Source organism: Poecilia latipinna, unplaced genomic scaffold (assembly GCF_001443285.1).
Source record: "Poecilia latipinna isolate Pla-1442-1.1 unplaced genomic scaffold, P_latipinna-1.0 Scaffold1152, whole genome shotgun sequence".
NCBI lineage: Eukaryota > Metazoa > Chordata > Actinopteri > Cyprinodontiformes > Poeciliidae > Poecilia > Poecilia latipinna.
Window position 1 is genome coordinate 7369 of NW_015113768.1, and position 13339 is coordinate 20707.

General features: G+C 40.8%; 1 long non-coding RNA gene across 1 annotated transcript in view; it reads right to left on the bottom strand.

The window, feature by feature from the left end:
* LOC106960077 (uncharacterized) overlaps nt 1–13339 on the bottom strand; it is a 22407-nt gene continuing 9068 nt past the window's right edge. The window contains exons 2-3 of the long non-coding RNA XR_001427493.1: nt 7719–7724; nt 1–13 (exon numbers count right to left, since the gene is read on the bottom strand). This is a non-coding gene — a long non-coding RNA (uncharacterized LOC106960077). The remainder of the gene's footprint in view (nt 14–7718; nt 7725–13339) is intronic.

The following is a 13339-nucleotide window of genomic DNA, read 5'->3' on the forward strand; positions in this document are numbered from 1 at the left end:
GAAAATGAAAACGCTGTTCCTGAGAGAGACGTGCCGGCGCAGCCTCCTCCGGTGCATTTTGTGATTCTTCACTCCTCTTGTATGGTAAATTTCCTTTGCCCATTCGTGCTCCGACTGTTTACCCCCCATGTCTTTCCTATACTTCTGCGCAGTTCCCATTTCCCGGAGGTGTTTTCAGCTGGCGCGCCCCACCTCTTTGAACTGGGATGTTTGATATCTGAAATGAGCAAAGGAGTCCTGGCTGGGAAGCTTTCTCCTCAGCAAATCCTCCAGTCTTTTGTGTATTTAATGAGCAATTGCATACTCTTAACCATGCATGACTTTGATAAAGCTAAACTCTGTGGATGAATAGGCCCCCCTCCCTCCACGCATGGACGGCACACGTCATAGGGCTCCGCATTGCCTGGACTTTGGGACAATGGTGGTTCTGATGCTGCATAAAATGAGAAATGGGTTCAAAAGCCAGTATTTTTCGATGCACATACATCACGTCGGCGTTCTGTCAACTAGCTCATTGTTCTGTCTTTGCCGTCTGAATGTGGACAGGAATGGAAAGGCAGGAAGAAAAATGAAGGCAGGGGGGAAAACGTGGTGTGAAAAATGCACAGTAAACGATAGAATGTGTTCATCTTTGCTCATCAGTCATTTCATGTTTTCTGCTACACCTTATCTGAAAAAGTGCACTCACATTGTGGTACTTCTCCGTCGAGTTGCTGGAAATACAGAAATTAAAAACTAAAGTTTCTACAGTTGTGACCAACACAAGTGAGACCAACACACACATTTAGTTTGCACTCTTGTATGTGGGAGTGTAGGCTCTGGGGCCATCTCTGGGGGCTCCAAGTGGGTTGGATAGCATAGTAAGAGCTGTGTGTCGGTGGCATGTTATGTAAAAGTAGTTGTTGGACTTATTTCAACTTCAGGGTTTCCTCCAGTGTATTATAAGCCTAGCGGCCCGCCATGCTTTACTAGCCCCGCCACCAGGCTAACCGTTGCTTACGTTTACATTTACGTTTCTAGGAAAAAATATATATATATATATTCATATATATATTACCAGCCTTACTCTGGAACTGCCACACCTGGTAGTCCAGTAGACTCCAAAATTGCAACATTTATTATGTTTTCAGCTGGTGCTGTTCACTTGTGTCACTGTGTCAAACGAACAAAGCGCTTTGGAAAACCAGACTATATCCCACTTTTTCATAATAGACTGAATGTCCCAATTCTGAGCTTTTCTCCCTCACAAAAAATCTGATTTGTACCACTTCCATATTTTGGATTAAATCAGATACATATCCAATAGTTTTCAGAGCGTCTGCCGTCTGAACATTCATGTCACATCTAACTTTTATGGCAGTTATGAGAAATGTGACATAATTCTGCGACAGCAGAAACCAGACTCTGTAAATCCATTTCCAGAAACAAAACCCAACGCTGTGAACGGGCAGCCAATCACCTCGTTTCCACTGAGCGCTCCAACATGGGCCGTAGCAGCTTGGTACACCATTTTGTCTGTTTCTTCACCATTCCTGGAACCTCTTCATCTGTAGGTCCATTGGACAGTGTTATGGTTAGTCCATTGATTGGGGGATGGAACAACATCAAGAGATACTACCGAGTCATATTTGTCATGGTGCTACTTTAGCTGAACATTAGACGTTTGGGTCTCGCCCCGCCTTCCCAGTGAGTCCACTGAAACCTTTTTCTGAATCGCTGGACCAGAAAATAGGAAACTGAATCGTAACAACTCGTGTTGTCCCACTAAGTAGAAACAAGACATTACAGCACATGCATTCTGGGAGATATTAATGATGACTCTAAAGTCACCCCATAGAGCCGCCTTTTAAAAGTGTGTTTATCAAATTAATATTATTAAAAATGAGCAATGGAACAACTTTGTGTGAACAGAAGTTATTTTCCCCTGTGTAATAACTACTTGTTACCAGCAAGCAGACCAGCAGCTGTCACTTCCTGAATATTAAACACAATGCACAAACTGGAGTACAGAAATAGAAAGATGTCATTCAAGGAATTAAAAAAGGGGAATTTAAAAAAATCTGGAGCTTCCATATTTTCCTGAATGCAATAAGAGGAAAATGAAGTCCAATTTTACACACTGCCTACTTTTAAAAAGATCTACAACATGTTGTATTTTTGTATTTCATCATTGAGGTGATACAAAGCCTCATCTGAACACATGAGCTTTCAAGATGATTCAAAAAAGGGAAAAAATTACACTTTTGGATGATGAAAGATAAGCTGATGTAATCAGTTATTTTCCTATTCACGGTGAATTTACACAGGAGCATTCAGCTCATTAAAATTATCACAATAAAAGCAGCTGCCACAGACGTCTGACGTCTGAACCCCAGAACCAGACTTCATGCTTGCTAGCTGATAAAGAAACAATTAATTCAAAAGTTATTCTTTCCCAGCAGACGTGTCCAGAGGGGGGGAATAACAATTTTGTTGTTGGTAGAAGAAGAAGAAGTGGCGATGGTAATTAGAAATGCAGCAATTGCTGCTCCACATCTCATGTTGTTACTGTATCTGAGTTTCCAATACAAACTTTGACATTGTTCTGTTAATGTCGGGGGGAAAATCACAATTTTGAGATTGTAACAGAAATAGAGATGCCATTAAAATCACATGTGAATAAGTTTGTTCACTCCATAAACCTAGTTATCTACTCTAACTGTGGCAGTGTTGTGGGAGGTTATTATGAAATGGGTTGGTTATGTTCTACAGATGAAAGTTATTTGAAACAATTTCTCTTTTTTTTTTGTTCCGTTCCCAGTATTTAAATTTTGTTATTTAGTTGTATGTTTGGTTTGCTGCTAACTTGCAGTAAGAAGGTCACGGGGGGTCAGGAAGTCCAGCCGGCGGCTGTTTATTTCTATAAACCAACTTGTGTTATTTCCATATGGGCTGCTGAGGGACAGAGGTTTGAAGTTGGTTCAAACTGACTCCTCACTTGGACTAAAAAAAAATATCAATATGCTAAAGGTCTGCAGCATGTAATATTGTTGAAGCGTTAATATTTGATTTAGTTTCTGCATAGCCTTGTGCTGCATAATATTGGAGGATTTGATTCGGTTTATTTACATATGTTTAAATTTGCAAACTAGATCTAGATCAGTTTATGGCTCAGGCTGTATAATCTCCCACTTGATGGATGCCTCATTCATCTTTAAATGAAGCTCACTTGTCAGAGTTATTGTTGCTGGAAGCAGAGCTGCTCGGCTTACTGACACTGAATAGATGGAGAAGGATTCATAAAATCATCGCTTCCTCCTCTGCAATCCTCCATGCCAGAAAGGCATTTCTTTTCTGCTTGTGAGCAGCAACAGAAGACAGGAGTTCAAGGACTCTGCAAGGACTCAGATACTTGAAACCCCCGCTGCCCTCCCCTCGCTTATATCCTCACACAGAGACAATGACGGCTCCTCCTTCCACCTGCCCGCTTCTTTCTTGTCCTCCGGTATGACACTGAGAAATGAGGGCTGCTCTGACCTTGCAGCAACTTGCAAATGTGCACCTAACTGCTTGGCGCTCGGCTACAGCGCATCCACACATGCTCTGTCACGTGTTGGGGAGTACATCTGCAGCGGAATGCTGTTTTTAGGTCCTCTGTCCTCCCCTCGGGGGGTTCATATCATCACAAGGTCCAGCAGTCAACATAACCCCTCGTCAGCTCTTTTCCTCCACCTCCCTGACCATCACACCTTCAGAATAATAAGTGTGTGAATCAGCCGCTCCATTGGCCAACGGCAGCACTGTAACCCCCACCCTCGCCCTTAAGCGGGACCAATTAGCACCTCCCCTTGCTTCGGTTTTGCCCCATTGGTTGCTCTGGATTTTGTTCATGACCCCAACTACACAATGAATGTCATTGCAGGCTGGATTAGGGTCCCATCATTCATTACTTACCGTTTGTCTTCGAAGGTACAGGACAGTCATATAGTCGAGGGTTCGCCAGGGCTGCTCTTGGTTTAAACCGGGCTATGCACCCTTGGCAGCCCATGAGGTTTGTCTTGTCTTTCAAGGGACACTTGAAAATGCGCAGTGCAGTGGGAGCCCCCGTCGTGGAGGCAGTAGAAACTGAAGTGGAAATGACAAACGGGACTGTGGAGCCCCAGCTGCCAGGAAGAACAGAGCTCAGGGGGAAAAGCAGCCAAGTCTCTAGAGGATAAACTACGTGAGGAGGAGATTTCTCCTCACCTTGAAGGGAGCAAATCTGACAGGCAGAAGTCACCGTCAAAAAAAAATGCAATTGAACTTTAATGCATACTGTTTTGGCTGTATATGTATCGGTTAGTGTTAAACCTTAGTACTATAAAAAATATGCACACTCCTTGAGTCTTTTCAAATTTGGACAGCCCAAACATTAATGTACTTTATTTGGATTGTCTCTTAGACTATCACAAAAGTGTGCAATTGAACTCGAAGTAAAAATTTATCTCTTACATCCTTGCAAGGACAGGATCAGATCTAGTCCTGGTTTCTGATGGTTAATGGGCAAGAAGTACATAACTGATGTAGACCGTTCGGATAATCTAGCATGGCTGTTGTTCTGTCAGAGGAAACTAGAGTACCTGAAGAGAACCCGGCCATTCAAGGGAACAACATACAAACTCCCTGCATTTGGGGCCCAGCCAAGAATCAAACCCATTTCTGGCTTTCAGAATTTATGACCAAACAAACAGTGTCAACCTTCCTGAGTCAATACTTGTATAACTCACACGGGGTTTCACTCTTTCCTTCCATCTTAGATTGGATGGAAAACACCAATGGCCAAACATTTTCAAATCTTGTCCCAGATTTTCAGTTAGATCTACGTCTGGACTTTGACTGGACCATTCTAACCCATGAATAGGTTTTAACACAAATCACATTATTAGAACTCCAGCAGTAAGTTTCAGGTAATTTCCTTCCACTGTCCAGACAATTAAAATTCATAATGAAATGTCAATGAAATATAAATTTAAAACACTGACCAATCATGTCATGGTACAGATTACATGTTGCGTATTGATGACTGGAATCTCATTTGACGTCATTTTGAGGTATAAAACTACGACCTGACTGTTAAGACATCGCCTTTTCCAGCCTGGAACTGGTCCCTGTTTGAACATTTCCTTAATTAAGCAAACTTTTTAAAAATTTGACAAGATGATGGATAAAACTGAAAATAAATGACATAATTTAGACCCTGTTTACTGATTAGAGACTTCTGAATACAGTTGGTTGCATTGGATTTTACCATGCATCATTTCCCTTCCATTTTATGACTACAGCCTGGTTTGTGTTGACCTATCACATCAAACTCCTTTTAGTCTGACTGATTGTTGCAAAGGCGTGTGAATAATTTATAGACAGTAAATCTGAGAATGATCAAAAACACAGCTGTTTTCAGCTGAAACATTCACATTACAACTAGCTGGAGTGTTTATCCAATCTCTTGCTTTTAGGCCAGTTTTCAATGCCACTGAATGGATGGCTTATTGTAATGCTCAAGGCTAGACAGAGTAAAGAAAGCTTGGCGTCTTAGACACATAAAGTTTCCACATAGGAGTGGACTCGAGCATGTAAGAGGATTTCACCTTCACTCACAACTCTCAATCAAACCACTCTGGATACGGCGTAAAGCAAGTGTGTGGCTTAGCAACAGTTTGTCGAACCAAACAATGTGGAAACAGAGGCGAGTTTTGGCGCTCATCCATAATCAGCAGAGCAGATTCAACCAGCGGTGTCCTGCCTTCTTCAGAGAGACGTCATACAGACCGTCTCCTCTATATTAATTAGGAGAGTCAGATGTTTAGCTTTGATATAAACCCAGCAGGAGGAAGAGTGATGCGCTTCATCAAGAGATTAGAGAGATCAGAGCGACTGAATTCTTGAAGGTGTGTGTGGGTGGCAGCATTACAAGCAGCAGGTGGGAGTGAGCAGCGGAATAAAAGCCCAGTCAGTCTAATGACAGGGTCAGCTTAAATCTCCTTTTTTACTATTCCTTCGATATACTACAGCTGCTCTTTGAAATTCTTCTGATTTCCAGCAGTCGAGGCTATTGGAGCCTTTGGTGAAGTGAGGAAGTAAGACTTTTTCTGTCTCTGCTGTTAATCTGAGTCATGAGAAATGTGGAAAACCTGCTTATATCCAGTCTTAGTCTGAGAGCAGCATCACAGCTGCAAACCGTCGCCCTAAAGCACCTCTAGATGACAAAAATGTATTTAGTTGATAAGTACCAGTGCTAACTAAAAAGTTTGTTGCCCTAACCCTAAAGCACTAATTACAAATGCTAATGCTAAAGTGCTATACTAACATGGGTTTTAGCAGACCATGTTGCTACATGCCATGTTGCAACATAATACATCGTTCTCAATAGGGTCAATTTTGTCATTACACAAATACCTGTATGGCTTTGGCTCAACAGCCAACAAAATTAGAACTGCAAAATTTATCTAGAAAAATTAATTCAGGGCAAGCTAAGTGCGCTAGGTGTTTTCATAGTTAGCAAAAACGCTGAAGCGCAAAACAAAAAAAATAGCTCTGCTCTATAAGAATGTCTGTTGCTAGAATTGTACATTACAAAGAAGCACACAAAAGTTTTCCCATGTGCTGCACAAATATGAATAATTTCCCAAACAAAATAACTTGCAGGGTTTTTGTGTCCAACAAGAATTTGGCGTATTTCTTGGAGGATACTTAACAAATGGTAGGTTTCCATAAAGCACCGTTTACAAATGGTCTAAACAGTTGGGGCAATCCCAACATCGTACGTCTTTAATAGTATGATGTTTCTATTTTGGATCATCCAGCAGTTTCATTAGTTAAGAAGTTAAATTCTTAAACTTCATGATGTTCTTCGTGGTGTAAAAGCCTCATCCTGACTCAAACCTCTGATGTTTCAACAGTTTTTGGTTCATTGGAGGCTTGATGGTTCCTACAGGCTGACATTGTGTTTCATAAATAACCTGTTTATGACCCCAAACTCAGCCCTAAAGGAAACCAACCGGTTTCAATGTTTTCTACCCGTTCTGCTAAGAGTGTCCAGCCAGAGTAATGCCAGATTGCATCAAAAACAGTACTATCACTGCGCAATTTAATTCATCCATTAATGTAGATCTGTATAGGTTTGCTAATTAGATTGTTCTATGTACAGTGTTTTCACATAACTCCCATAAGCTGTACCCAGAACATCAAATAAATGTCTTCAGCTGGATTGTTGCTAAAGGTATTTGAGCTTCTATAGATGTCAGCATTAAAGCCTACAGCAGAAGGGCTTACAGTACGTCTCCTACACATTTCCATTGTCTTTGGGATTTAGATTGCTGCTCCGAGGAACAAAACAGTTTTCAGGATTTCCGGCCAGCGTTTCTTTTGAAATCACTTCTATTTGTGTGAGCGTTATTCTAACCTTTCAAAGACCATTTAAGTCATGAGCCTTGTGTTTAAGCCTGCTGCAGAGGATGTTGTGTGTAACTTAAGCTAAAGGCATCATTTACTATGTAAACCAGATCATCAAAAAGTTTTAGGAATGTTATTATTCTCACTTGCTCATCTTATCTCTTATATCAACAAGCAGTTTTCATAAAATTTCAGCATAAAATGTGACTTTTCTGGTTCATGTTTGAACTTTGTGTGTGTGTGCGTGTGTGTGTGTGTGCACGCGCGCGCATTCACTACCTAGATTTCTAAATATTCATCCTGATCACTACTCACTCAGTGCTGCTCAGAGACAAATATGCATTTGATTTATTGGGTTAAAATGTCCATTTAAGGGGCATATGAAGCATCTTCCTGTTTGGTTGGTTTACTGTGTTAAAAATGGGCATTTGAGGGTCAGATTGTACAGCATGCCTTCTGAATGAACCAGCAAAACAGTCAGTTAAGACTAATACCACTGATGAGTTGCATTTATCAAGAGATGGTAGATTTAGTACTTGTCTGTGGATGATAAATGTGGTCCCTGGTCATCGTTCCTTGAAAGGACAGACGGCTCAGAAGGTAATTAAAGTAGTCCATAAAAAACGAAAATGGGATTTTTAAATGTTGAAACTTGTTTCAAGGCAACTTAATGCTACAAAACTGCTTCTAAAAAATGAATTGAAATAAGGTGTCTGTATAGAGACCTTATTTCCAGGCAGCGGATAATTCTGCTGCTTTAAGCAGTAGAACTTTCAAGTTCAGTTTATTTAATTAGGATTTTATATGATAGATCACCATGGCTTTCATAACTGTAATGTGTGAGGAAGCTGTGCATTTAAAAATGCAAAAAAAAGTGTGGGGTGGATATTATTGAGACCCCTATATAGAGTAAAACCAAGTGCAACTTTGGAACTCATCTAATTTGCAGACTCCACCAGTGTGAAATTTAATCTGACAGACTCCAAAAACCTCGCAGCTGTAATTGCGGTGAAGGTTCGTTCCATAAAATGTCGAATCCTGGGAGATATATAAACATGGAGGTCGCATTTTTCAGACTTTTCTGCGTAAACATTTTAAACTATGCATCATTTTCCTTCCACTTCACAAGTATACGCAGCACTTCGTGTGTCTATCACACAAAGTCCCTATAAAACACAATTTGTGCTTGTAATGCAAAGTTTGGAAGACATCAAGGATTATTATCATAAGAAAGACATCCTAAGAAAGTTTAATCAGTTTATGAGACATTATCACAGGAAGCTAAATTCAAATTATTCTGGTAGAATTTAATAAACTAAACATTTATCATGCTTGGGGTTTAACAAAAGACTTCTTTATGTTGACTCAGTTCTCTAAAATAAAACAGGAATTAATTATTATTAGAAAAAAGCAGTTTGGTTATTGGTTCCGCGTAACGAACGAACACTCTGAAGAAAACCCGGCACATCTTTGCGATCAGAAAACGGCCCCGGAGCTGTGTAAACACAAATCTGTGTCATGAGCAAACACCGCGAGGCTCTCCACGAACATATTTGAACAGAAATAGCTCGGCTAAATTCACATCGCCGATCACATTAGAATCTCCAGAAGTGGCTCAGAACAATCCTTTCGTATCAGGCTGTTTAAAATCTAATTAAAAATTTAATGCAGTATCGCTATGAAATATTCAGTAATAGTCCATGCGTGGTATCTCTGCTGCCATAAGCCCTTCATCAGAGAGAGGGGTTATTGTGCATGGAATGAGAGGAGGGAGTAAAAACAAGGCTGGCAGAATTGAACAGAAAATTATCTGCCACGCAGCGTAATGACCTGCCTTCCTACGCCTGTGTAATTTAATGCTGGCTTTGCAGGTCACACTCGGTGGTTGTGTAATGTATGGTGCTTTACATGGAGGGTCATGTAAGCCGTTAATGAGAGAAGCACTGATGAGGCCTTGAAAAGTAATAAAGTCCTCTCCTAGGAGAAGCCCTCTGTCAAAAGGCCACCCATCCTCTTTAGTCTCAGGGTTGTATTCCTGAATGCTGGCTACTCACTGATGCTCTTTTAATTTCAGCTGCTCCAAGGAATCAGCTGTTGAGGAGATCGGTGCAGTTTTCAGAAGGACCAGACCGTTTTCTGATCAGTGAATAGATCAACTTCCACACTCTTCCGTGTGGAAGTGGTTTCTGTGGAGAGAAAAGAAGTTGGCCATTTTCTGTATCAGTACGGTGCTTACATTTAAACTTGTGGGTATAAAAATGAGCGTTCATAGCAGCTTTGGAAACATTTTGTTGAACTGGCCAGTAGGGATACGCAATATTATTGGCATTGTATTGGTATCGGCCATTCCGTCAGAATAATTCACTGATATAAAAGGTGTTTTTCTGACAAACCAGTGATAATGGTGCCTGCTGCACAGCACAACGTCATAAACTGTTGAGTATTAATGTATGACTGATGTGCTTTTCACTTGTCGCTTGTTAACAGGTTGAGTTTAGTTTTGTGAAGATTTACAAATTTGCACTGTTTTAGAGAGCAGAGGTCATGAATAAATTTGACATTAAACATAATGAAAGTTGATCGTGTGGCATCATTTTCAGCCTTCTTAGCATTTTGCATTTGGCTAAAATGACAAAGTAGAGACAGTCATATAGTTTCAGTAAGTAGATGTAGGGGAAAAAATACCAGTATTGGTTATTGGCTAAATTAGTTTTAGTATATTGGATATTCTTGGTGTGTTTTGAACAAGAAAAGGTGACTAAACAGATGATTTACAATCGTATCAAATATGGAGACAGTTCATTTTTCACTGGCAGTTCGGGTCGGATAGCATCGCCTCATTTAAAAACTGCTTTTTGCATCTACTCATGTTATCTGTGCTTGGTATTAAAAGGTGTTTGAGCTGAAACATTTATAATAAAAAGTGAACTGTTGTAAGAGATAACTAAATGCCGTTCCCTTGGATGTTCAAACTTTTCTATGTCGAACAAAAGTCATTTCTTTTGCATAAGAGCAAAGAAACGGAGCACATGGGGGTGTTAACGTCCCGCTTTAGGCACTTTGCACCTGCAGCAGATTTCAAATTATCCTTACAATGCATTTTTCAATAGACATGTCTTGATAATATGTAGTTAAAGTAGTTAAAAGGATTAGTCTGTCCTGCATGACTACCGTATCACTTGGCACCATGTCAAAGATAATTAGGAGTCATTAAAACGTTTTCTGGGCGAGCTCTGTTCATTTTCTGTCTCATTGCACTGAAAGCTCAGGGTCTCCATTGTCATTCAGGCAGCAGAACAAGACGATGAGGGTCACGCTGTACATTTTTTATTTATTTATTTATTTTTCTAGGATTATTTCTTAGCTATGAGCGGTGTTAAATCTATCATCGGTGCAATTTTTTTGCACAACTGTTCACAAACCTGAGCACAGGAGTTCAGCAGTAGCTTGTTAATTGGTGAGAAACTCTGTCACACACACACACACACACACACACCGGGTGCATAACAATGTTCCACCCACGCGCACACCTACACACCAGGCTTTTTGCTTTTGGTATTTTGCTCCCACAGTGTTGCGAGTTATTGGTGAAGATGCGCACTTGTGTCCGTGGCAACGCAGAAATGCTTTTCTTTTCTTTTTTTTTAAAAAGACATTTTCCCCCAAAACTTTTTCCTCTTTCACATTTGCTGGGGATCCGCAGACGAGGCAGAGAGCCAATGTGCGATAATTGCCTTTTTGTCTGAGCGAAACGGTGAGTCAGAGAAGGAGTTCAAGGGTGCAGCCATCGCTCAGAGCTTAGACTCCCTCCTGCTGCTGGATTCAGTTTTTCTCCCCCACTAGGTTCAGGTAAACAGACAGCATGGGGAATAAGGGCGCCGCTGCTCAGCAAAAGAGATCACAAACTCCTGCAATGGGGGAGTCGCAGGGGACCATTAGGCTTACAAAATGAATTTTTATTGGCTGAGGTCACACACTGTGTGGTGCTTATTTTCCCTCTGCTCTCTTTGCGGCTCAAACGTAGACAAGAATCAAACCTGTTTCTCATTTTCCACACAGTTGTTGTTTTTTTTATTATTTGTTTGTTTTTTCTTCCTCTGACTTGTAAGAAACAAGTTTGTAATCTTGATGGAGAGCAGCTGAAACACAAGTAATCGAATTCTATGACCTTCAAAAAGGTTAATGAAGTTAGAGCACAACTTTTTCAGTGAATTTCTCCACACGTCATCAACTAATGCCGGACTGAATAATGCTAGAAGCTTAACTAATAACAAGCCATATCACAACAGAGTATTCATGCTAACATTAGACTAGCACTTCAGCAAACTGCACTAGATTGAAGTATTGTCAGCAGAAAAAGGTGGTTTCCTAAAGACTAGCATGTTTCGCATGAAATTATGTCAAAACATTATGCCTGTCTTTACTTAGCTAACCTGTTGTTAGCCCTAAACAAGTGTAGCTCATGTATTGGTCTTTTTATGGCAAATAAAATAGTTTGCCCCATTTTGTGACTCCAAACTTTTTAATTGTAGTCCACTCTTTGCAGAATTATTCCAATTGAGACACATTGGACATGTGGGGAGCAACAAACAACAGTGACAGGCGAAAGTCTCCGCCACCCTCGGTGAAACCCAACACACAGGATGCAATAACGGCAAACACATTTCAACATTTTCAGCTTTCTTCAGTCATATTACATGTGCAAGATCAAAAATTTGGATGATTTCACACAAATTTTGCTAATTTCACAGAATGATTTCCCCTCACATGGAGTTCAAGTGGGTCAACCGATATTATAGTCACACATTGATATGGCAAAGTTGGGTCTCAGGTGTAGAAAACCACTCAGGTTCCATTATAGGACCAGTAGAACTGAACCCAGCACCAGCTCTGGTTAGCTCTCGATGGAAAAACCCAAATTGAGACCTCAAAGTCTCAGGTTTTCTCGAACTCAGTGGGGCACAGAGTGTTTCTCACAATTCTCATTTAGGTATGCAGCGCAAAAAGTTTTGACACAAAGCGACATCTAATTAGCATATGCATAATGCCACAAATCCTCTTTTCTCCTCTGCTCACAGCTCTTCCTTTCATACACACAAAAACGCTTTGATGGCAGTGGGGTGTGCAGCTTCGTCACCTCGGTGTGATGTGGCGTACTGCTCAGCCCCTCCAATATTCTCTTTGATGTCACCAATATGTCAACGGCAGTCCAGACTGCGACACAGCCGTGTGTTCAAAGAGCAGTCAAACATCATGTGCAGCAGCTAATGAGCTGAGCACACTGCAGGCGTCATTCCACACGTATGCCTCGTGTGCCCTTTGGTTTTTATTCACCTGCTCTTCACCTGTTCCTCAGTTTGTGTTGCCCTGTGGAAGTATTGATGAAAGTGACTGAACTCCACCACCAGATAAGGGAAGTTTCACTGGAAGGTGGTGGGTGTATCAGTATTCTGTAGAGATGGACCCCTTTCTGCTTGGAATGAGTCACGCATGCACTTTCCCTGGAAAAACTTGTTGAGCAAGAAATGGTAAAAAGCAGGAAATTATCCAGATGGCTGCCATGATTAGGAGAAAATTGTTCTGTTTTAATTGCCCATAATATTTTGCCTTCCAAGTTGGTTTTCTGAAAGTTATAATTAACTGTTAAATCAGTCAAAATAAATTAATAAAGAAAACTTTTTACACTTCAGCCAACTTCACTTCTAGGCGATATCACTATTGGGCCTCGACTTTCCATAACTTTGAGCCTTTGATATTTCTCTAGTGTCTTATGGCCATTTTTCTTTGTTTCTTGGTATTTCTTGGATTTGACTGATTCTTGGTTCGTCTTGGTTCATGTTTGGTGCAGTATAAGCCATCCTCTATTGTTCTTGAGCTGGGAGCCTCTAGTGCCTCTGTACTCTCCTTCAGTCTATCCTTCTCCACCCAT